Source organism: Thamnophis elegans, chromosome 3, assembly GCF_009769535.1.
Source record: "Thamnophis elegans isolate rThaEle1 chromosome 3, rThaEle1.pri, whole genome shotgun sequence".
Lineage (NCBI taxonomy): Eukaryota > Metazoa > Chordata > Lepidosauria > Squamata > Colubridae > Thamnophis > Thamnophis elegans.
Genome location: NC_045543.1, coordinates 18,024,446 through 18,034,091, shown reverse-complemented (window position 1 = coordinate 18,034,091; position 9,646 = coordinate 18,024,446). Strand labels below are relative to the sequence as shown.

Sequence of the window (9,646 nt, the reverse complement as noted above, 5' to 3'; positions counted from 1 at the left end):
TACAGCTGCGCTGTACATTAACTGGTTCGTTTCCAAGATGGATCCCGATTCAATTGTTGAAAACACTGCATTAACCATTTTCATGATAGGGGCCAAAATTTTCTTAGGCACAGTTTTTAGTGACGGTAAACGTTGCCTTTCCTCATTAAGCAGAAAATGCTCCATGATCTTATCCTTCAATTCTTTTTGTTTTTGAGTTATTTCATCAGTTGGTTCAGTGATAACTGGTTCTAGTGGTGGTGGTGTTATTTCCTCCCCGAGAGCTTCTTCTGGGAGTTCTACTATAATGTCTTTAGTTGTATCTTGAATATCAGTTATTTCCGCTTGTGATATTGTTTTTTTGATTTTGCAATTTGCCTGAATTTCCTCAAGTTCAACTTCACTAAACACTTTATTCTGTATAATAAATCACCTTTGATCTGCTAGTCGTTGTTCACTAACATTTGAATCTGGATATTGTTCTTTCCATAATTCATACATTCACTTTAAATAACCTCTTTTTTCTGGCTCTGAGTTGTAGTAACAGGCCATTATGGCACGGTTTTCATCTGCACTATATTTTTGTTGTTTTGTTGGCTGGTCCACTTGTAGCCCACTTGTCGACGGATGTCCAGGGACCCCAACATCTGCCGCGGCCCTTGTTAACTCACGCGACGACCGATGCGGTATAAATTTTTTATTCGTTTCTTTCACCATATTGTATGGGTTGGCGGGGTTTTTTTATGGAGCCAGTTGCCAACCTGCCTTTTTGTAATCAATCCAGACCATATTCAAGTTCGTTTTTCTGTTCTTACAATTTTCTAATATCATTTTATCAATTAGGAGCTGATATTTTGTGCCCCCGCTCCTTCTTTTGTTGCCTTTTTGCTCTACTGGCAAGATGTTGTTTGTTTCCAAATAATCCATCATGTTATCTGCAATAATGCCTGTGAGTAATTTGAAGGTTGTTGGCAAGCATGTTATTGGTCTGTAGTTTTCAGGTGTTGTTCCTTTACTAAACAGTGATTTGGAAAGGAAGATTAGAAACCTTTGTTACTAAATGTTATTGATGTTTAGCTAGAATAGGCCATAAGGAATAGTGTTATTGGGATACTAGAAATAGCAAATGAGATGCCAGCATGTGGTTATGCTTGAGTTTTGGTATGTTTTATGATGGACTTTTAAACAATTATAGTCAAACGAGAATGGGGGTAGGATGATGGTAATATGTACAAATATATTTGATTTAAAATACTAGAATTAATATGAATCATGGGTGACTGTGAAAGAAATGCACGAAAACCTTTGGTAACCAACTGATATACTTTCTACAGTATGTAAAGAAAGAGGATTTTTTGTATTGTGTCTGTTTTGAAATCTTAAAAAAAAAACTTTTAATTAAAAAAAACCCCCATACAATGTGTATTGGACAAGAAATACTTGTTTTTTTTTATAATTACATTTGCATCTTTATATCTAAAGGCCATTAAACTTTGTGGTACCATTTTGGAGTTCCATAGACAAAATAAGCGAAACCCAGAGCACATTTTGGCGTAGTTCCACTTTGCGTATATAGGCCAGGCCTGATTAGTTTTAGTTCTATCTATCTATCTATCTATCTATCTATCTATCTATCTATCTATCTATCTATCTATCTATCTATCTATCTTTCTATCTATCCATCCATCCATCCATCCATCCATCCATCCATCCATCCATCCATCCATCCATCCATCTATCTATCTATCTATCTATCTATCTATCTATCTATCTATATATAACTACTGTATTTTTCGGAGTATAAGACGCACCTTTTCCACCCTAAAAGAGGGTGAAAATTTGGGTGTGTCTTATACACTGAATGTAGCCCCACCCACCCACCGGCCCCAACCCTTTGGCTTCTGCCTCCCAGCAAAAGTGCTATTCTTTTAAATAGCAGAGAATAACTATACTTCCAGAAAGCATATCAATTTTAACAGCATCTGTATAAGTGTAGTCTGAAACATAACACTACAAAGTGTATATTGTCTGTATTGTTTGCTGTTTGTTGCAAGGAGGCAAATTGCTGGGAGGCAGAGGCAGATATTTTTCCCTTGTTTTCCTCCCCAAAATCTAGGTGCGTCTTATACTTCGGAGCATCTTATATTCTGAAAAATACGGTATATCTGTATCTATATATCTATATCTAGATATACAGTATGTGTGTATGTGGGTGTGTGGGTGTGTTCCAGCATAACTCTGGAACGCCTTGAGCAATTTCAACCAAACCTGGTACACAGATGACTTACTCTTTGGAGACAAATACTTTGTGGGTAAGACATCCCTAACACCCCTCGGTGTGTGTGTTCTGTTAAGATGCAGCCTGTTGTGCCTTTAAATGACTTCTACTGTACTACTGTAAAATGATTTCTACTGAACAGCATAGTGGAGTTGCCATGATAATGGCTTCACAGTACTCCATACGGGGACTCCCTCTGGTAAAGGGGGAAATCCAATATTAGAAATTACATTTGGCCTGGACATTTTCCCTCCATAAATAAATACCCAGACAACACAGGGTTATCTGCTAGTGTGTTAATAAATTAGCATTTGTGAAGCTGTAAGAGACTTGTTGCTTTGTTTACAAAATATTACTAACAACATGGCTATTTCTCTGGAAATTGTTTGATTCTGTGTGTTGGAGAGAGGAGGATTTCTTCACCAGTTACACAGAAACATGTGTGCACACAGTTTTTCCCCATAGTTTCAACACTGCTAGCATTATTGTCATTTATGGCAGGATTTTCTAAAAGCAACCCAAACCCTAGGATTCTGTTGGAACATGCTTCAGTTCCATAAGAGACTAAGGGCCAAAAAGTTCATTAAAATGAGGGGAAAAAAGTATTTTATCAGAGTTCTGCCCCTCGATCAGGAGTTCTGGAATTTTATTTTATTTTACATTTCATTGAGCCGAGGTGGCGCAGTGGTTAGGGTGCAGTACTGCAGGCCACTTCAGCTGACTGTTATCTGCAGTTCAGCGGTTCTAATCTCACCGGCTCAAGGTTGACTCAGCCTTCCATCCTTCCGAGGTGGGTAAAATGAGGACCCAGACTGTGGGGGCAATATGCTGACTCTGTAAACCGCTTAGAGAGGGCTGAAAGCCCTATGAAGTGGTATATAATCTAACTGCTATTGCTATTGCTATTATTTCTGCAGCCTGATAAAGTTAGAAAATCGCTGATTGACAGAAATATGGGCTGGTGGATGCCATCAACAGAAACATTCTTCTTTGCTTTTCTCTTCTGATAGTGCCATGGTGCAAAATTTATTTGATAACCATAGTTGCCACCATTTCTCCTCCATTGGCAGCATAGGTGGGGCTACTGGAACTTATAGTTTATTAGTATCCAATGGTTCCCCTTTCCTGAATTATCTAATTCTCTCTATACCCCCACATCCAGCCATGATGCTTTAGCTTAGTGCATGCTGAATTTGCATCACAAATGTAACTGAAGTGAAACTGGGCCCAAGAATCTCACAGTGTGACTCTCTTGCCTTCCCCTGAAAAGCAATCTAAACTGTCCTTTAACTGCTGAGCTGTCGTTATGGATTGCCTCTTTTTGGAAAAGATGTTGTTTTTCTTGCAAGTTCCATTTTCTGCTGTGGCAAAGTTACGGAGTGTTTATTGTGCTGAAGTACCCCTTTTGGGATCCAAGAGAGAAGAGGCATGTGGACCTCGGGGAGTGGCTGAATGAAATGGTTAGCCCTTTCGCTGTGACTCCTAAAACTGTGGTAACGCAGGTTGGTTTGCCAATGCTGCTCCTTTAGGCTCCCCTGCTTGGAAGGGGAAGGGAGAAAAGAGGGATATTACCTTTGGAATGTTCCTGGAAAGTCTTTTTGCAGAGTCCCTGAAGATGAATAGGTTCTTCAAAGAAGGGATTTGAACAACTCCGTTCCGCTGCAAATAGAGGAGTCTGGTTTCAAAAAACCATTGATTTACACGATTCCCAATCTTCTAATCCCATTTCCATGTAAGAATTGCTTTAGCGGCATGCATGCTCTCCGTAAACAGCCCCATTATCTCACTCTATCCCCTGTTCACATGGAGCAGAAATGTGGCATCCAGATGCCTTGGTAGCCAGCCAAATTACAGAGATCTGATGATGTTCCCTGGTGGCTTGCAAAGCTAGTGAGAGGCTGAAACTGAAATGGAGAGTGGACGGGTAGGTTACCTTTAACATGCCCACAAGCAATAGCAATAGCAGTTAGACTTATATACTGCTTCATAGGGCTTTCAGCCCTCTCTAAGCGGTTTACAGAGTCAGCATATTGCCCCCAACAACAATCCGGGTCCTCATTTTACCCACCTCGGAAGGATGGAAGGCTGAGTCAACCCTGAGCCTGTGAGATTTGAACAGCCGAACTGCAGAACTGCAGTCAGCTGAAGTAGCCTGCAGTGCTGCATTTAACCACTGCGCCACCTCGGCTCTTAGCAAAGTGGCCAGCCAGAAGTTTCACAGAGGGGTTGAAAGAAAACCTGTGAGGATTCAGACAGAAAATAACCTGGTCAGAGTGCTTTTTGATTAATTGACATCGTCAACTTTGATATTAGGGTGAATGCGCTCCTGTTACCCTTCTGGATATTTAGTTCGCTGACATTTTGCTAATTTTCTTCACCTTTATGAACCTCATGCAGCCTGTGATTCTTAGGACTGTGAATGGGAGATAGATGGGTGGGTTGTATTTGTTCTAATTACTGGGCTGATATATACTTCTTCCTATCGTTTTCCCGCAGGTGCAGGTTCTGCTTTCTTCGGATCAACCAAGTGTTGATCCATTGGTTGCAAAAGGAATGGACTGACTAGCTTGTTACCTGAGCCTGATATGGACTGAGAATGTGTGACTGGCCAATAACCCAGCTGGCTTTCATGCCTAAGGCAGAACTAGAACTCACAGTCTCCTGGTGACTAGTCTGATATCCACTAAAGCAAACTGGCTCGGTGGCTGCCTATTACCAGATAAAAGTGTAAATGCTGAAATCTATGCTTCTGTCAGCGTTCCAAATATCATTCAAAATTAAATCAGAGTCCAAGGCAAAGTATTGCTCTAAGTTCCAATTTATTAAGCGAGACATGTAGGCACATCTGTGGAAAACCCGAATCTGGAAGCTTTCTGGGTTTTCCACACAGTTGAAAGTTCATGATCTTGCCCCCATACCCACAAGTCCATCACGTGGTCCAATCTTCCACTGCCACACTGGCAGTTCCACCCACCCAGTTCCAATCAGACTCAGAGATGCAGAGACAAAAGATGACCTTGGGCTTCTAGAAAGGATTTTTTAAATTTTGACAACAACACATTCTACTCCTTACTATTCCCCCTCCCAATTCCCCACTAATGAAAAAGCATATTAAAATAATAGAGAGGGTGGCAGGCCAAAGATCCTAAAAGGAACTGGCTGCAGTCCTGACAGGCGGCCTCTCCTCAGAAGAAAAACATTTCCTGAAAAGAGAATAACGTAAGGGTTAACATAACAAAATTAACCACCCCTTCCCCCCCACAAGAGCTTGGTGCTGATAATACCAAGGTTGCGGGTTAATGTCAGCATTCCAAATATCATCCAAAATTAAATCAGAGTCCAAGGCAAAGTATTGCTCTTAAGTCCCGATTTATAAAGCGAGACATGTTGGCACATCTGTGGAAAACCCGAATCTGAAAGCTTCCTGGGTTTTCCACCCAGTTGAAAGTTCATGATCTTACTCCCACACCCACAAGTCCATCACATGGTCCAATTTTCCATTGCCATGCTGGCAGTTCCACCCATCCAGTTCCGCACATGCACTCAGCCTAAAAAGTGTGGCTACATAGGACAGGTAAAGCTCTGGGGTGGGTGGGCAGCCCATCCACGAACTCCGCTACCTGTTCACCTGAACCGGTCTGAACCAGATGAATACCACCTCTGCTGCCTTCCCCAGGCCATCATATACAACATGTGTATAATTAACTACATGTAGGCTGGTTGGTACTGTTTTAGCCTTACCCCCTCACCCCCTCAGCCCCCTCCCAAAAAAAAACCCTGAAGAAATGCATCAATTAAAAGAGTTGCAAGCTTATGCAAATATATATGCAGACACAGGGTAGAGCATCATCAATATTCCTTATATCCTCTCTTTCCTCTGATAACTCAAATAGAGTCCCATGGCCATTTCTCTTCTGTTCATCACTAATGCAACCATCCTGTGAGATAAGCTCAGAATCACCCCAAATCACCAAGTGAGCTTCATGAGCCTTCTGGATTCAAATACAATTTCTGTACGACAGGTAGTCCTCGACTTACAACAGTTCAGTTAATGACCGTTCAAAGTGAAAAAAGTGACTTATGACTGTTTTTCGCATTTGTGAGCGTTGCCACGTCCCCACGATCAAAATCCAGACGCTTGGCAACTGACTCACATTTATGACTGTTGCAGTGTCCCGGTGTCATGTGATCCCCTTTTGCGACCTTCTGACAAGCAATGTCAATGGGAAAGCCAGATTCACTTAACAACTGTGTTACTCATTTAACAACTACTGTAATTCACTTAGCAACAGGGGCAAGAAAGATTATAAAATGGGGAAAATTCACTTAATGTCTCGTTTAGCAACAAAAAGTTTGGGCTCAATTGTGGTTATAAGTCAAGGACTGCCTGTACTGTATTCTACGCTACCTTTTTCTCCCCATAATGCAATAAGAGATACAAGTTGTCATCAGCTCTGTTCACTTCCTTCCTAAATGTTTAGTTTGGGTTAGTCATGTCACACACGCAACAATTCCTTCCATGCAGCAAAAGAAAAACTTTTTAAAGAGCGATTTTCATAATAATATTTCCTAAATTCATGGATTCTGAAGAGCAACAAAATATTTAATGTCCCTCCAACTTTCTCCAAATGACAGGGAACATTTTGTCCCTGCCTTACAACTTGAGGCAAATGTTTATACTCAGGAAAACAAACCATGAATTATTTGCTTCCTGGAAGAAACGTGTAACATACATGTATGTCCTTATGTATATAAATGTGACTTTGGCTTATGTACCACTCCATTTCCAAAAACAGAGACAAAATTTCATGGCTTCTCAAAAATATTAATAAGAGGTTATCCAAATATCTTGAGGGTCCCAGAGTCAGGAAACCATCAATCGAGCAGCATAGAGCAAAGGGTGGCATAATAGGTGGCATTTCTTCAGATTCGGGGCTCAGAGCCAGGGAATATGGAGATTAGTCAGCTACCCAGAATATTTGACCACCGTGAAATGTGGTAGAACAGGATTTGCAGGTGAGAATTCATTGATAGTGTTTTCCCTCCTGTGGAACTGGAAGAAGTAAGATATACAGTACCTTCTCAACTTTGGTATTCATGAAGTTGCTGAAAACTTCATTATTTAGTGGACCTTCTGGTACTGAGATTCTATTGTTGCACATACTTGCATAAGTGTTATGTGTTGTTATTATTATTAATTTGAATTGTGGTGTTTGTATCGGTATTTTTCTATGGATTGTTGCTGTTTTTTGCATACTGATTGATTTGCTTTGATCAGAGCAGCATAAAAGTACTTGCAAATAATCCAACATGACGCAAACATCAGCAATTGACCCTAACCCTTGGCTTCCATGTGTAGCTATAGTCTACATGTCCCTTTGCCATGTTTCTTCTGTAGGATGGAGATTAAACATGGGCACCCTAGGAGTTATTGGCTCAAAATCCAGTTTGATGCAATGATGTTAGTTGTAAGTATTATATGGATAGGATAGGATAGGATGGGAGAGGACAGGACAGGACAGGACAGAATAGTTTTATTGGCCAAGTGTGATTTGTCTCCATTACATAAACTCTCAGTGTACACATAAGCAACAAGGGGTAAATCATGATCCTAATCATAATCCAATCATCATAAATCATAAAATATAACTGTCAAGATTGTAACATTTGGCTTCTTTCAAACCCTAATGCTTTTCAACTTGCCAATGAACTGGGGAGAGGAAAGGGGGAAATGAAATGCTGAGAATGTACGTGGAGATTGTGAGAGCATGGAAACCATCAAGGTCACCACTGCAGGTGTTTGAGAAAGAGATAGACTGTTCCCATAACAAGAGGTCATCTCATAATTGGACAATGTGATAACCCAGGGGTGGGGAGAAGAGGAAACTATTGTTTAACTAGGCAAGCAAAACAAGAGCTGGTTTTGTTTCTCCAGTACCAATATAGCATATCCAATAAAGTTTTATTTTTAGGAATTAAAATCTCCTGAGTGTTTCCTTGTTTTGGGTTTACAAATTGAACAGCTGACAACAACACTCAGTGATAGTCATAAGATACTAAATAAAAACAATTCCAAAGGTTCCAAAGACTCGTTGTGACTTCTGACTATGCTATATTTATTAACATCTAATTGCCTACTACTTCTTTTTCCTAGCATATTCCCGCAAGTGCAAGGTCTGCTTTTCGGATCGTTGAGCACCCCTTTGCATGGTCAGCTACATCTCCAGGGTGCAGGCTCATGGCTTGCATATCTTTATTGATGGTGTCTTACTATCTCTGTTTTGGATGCCCGTGAGGTTGCTGGCCATTGACTTCTAGTTGGTAGGCAGTCTTGGCCACGGTGGAAGGTGCTGCTCTCAGGACATGTCCGTACCAGCTGTGTCAGCCTTCTCTCATCTTCTCTATAATTGAGGCCAAACCAAAATGTTGTCAAATGGTGTCATTTGTGATATGGTTAAGATGGGAGATGCCTGATATCCAATGGAGCATTCACATTTCCATGGCATGGAGATAGTTTCCAGTTCCTGTTGTTGCTGCCCAGTATTCAGTGCCATACAGTGCAACTGGATGGATGATTGTCTTGTAAATCTTAGATTTAAGATGGGTTGGCATTTGTCTGTCACATAACACACCAGTGAGTTCTCACCAATGCATCCAGGCTGCATTCACTTTTGCTCACACCTCGCCATTGATGTCGCCATTGTCTTGGAGGTGGGATCCCAGGTACCGAAAAATGTCCACCTTCTTTAGGTTTTCTCCATTGACTTGAAGCATTGCAGGGGTGGTGACAGTCTCTAAGTACTTAGTTTTCTTGATGTTGAGACGGAGTCCAAAATGGTTGAAGCAATCATTCCATGTTTGAACTTGCTGCTGTTGTTTGCCTCTGGTGGTGGAAGCAAGCATAACACCATCAGCATAGGGCATAGGCCAGGGTGCATTCTGCTGCAGGTCATGCGTGATGGTATCCATGACCAATATAAACAAAAGTGGTGAGTACCCCAACAAAATTTGTGGTACACCAAGAGCCTTGGTGTACCCCAACTCTCACTGGGAATCTGTGTGAGAGGCCATCTGGGGATTGTACTTGGCTGCTGGTTTTCTTGTATAGCATTTAATTGCCTACTGACATCACTAAAAAATGACATTATATTTCTCCAAGTCTTACATAAAATCATCTCTATCAATTATAGTTTAAGATATAACCATTCTAGTTATAACTTCCATTATCTTCAGTGATTTTGCATGAAATTCTTTTGACTCTAAGGAGATTGGATTCAAATCAGACTCACAGTTCTTCTATCTTATATGAATGCAAATGCTAGTCAGAGATATGGATGTTTGCCCTCAAGGGTTATCTCGGAACTGTGATATTTGGCACCCATTGCAAGT

The 9,646-nt window shown here is 40.8% G+C and overlaps 1 pseudogene; it reads right to left on the bottom strand.

Annotated features, from left to right (window-relative positions):
• Positions 1-8,407: 8,407 nt before the first annotated feature.
• On the bottom strand, positions 8,408-9,368 carry LOC116505658 (annotated as a pseudogene).
• Between the last annotated feature and the right edge of the window lie 278 nt (positions 9,369-9,646).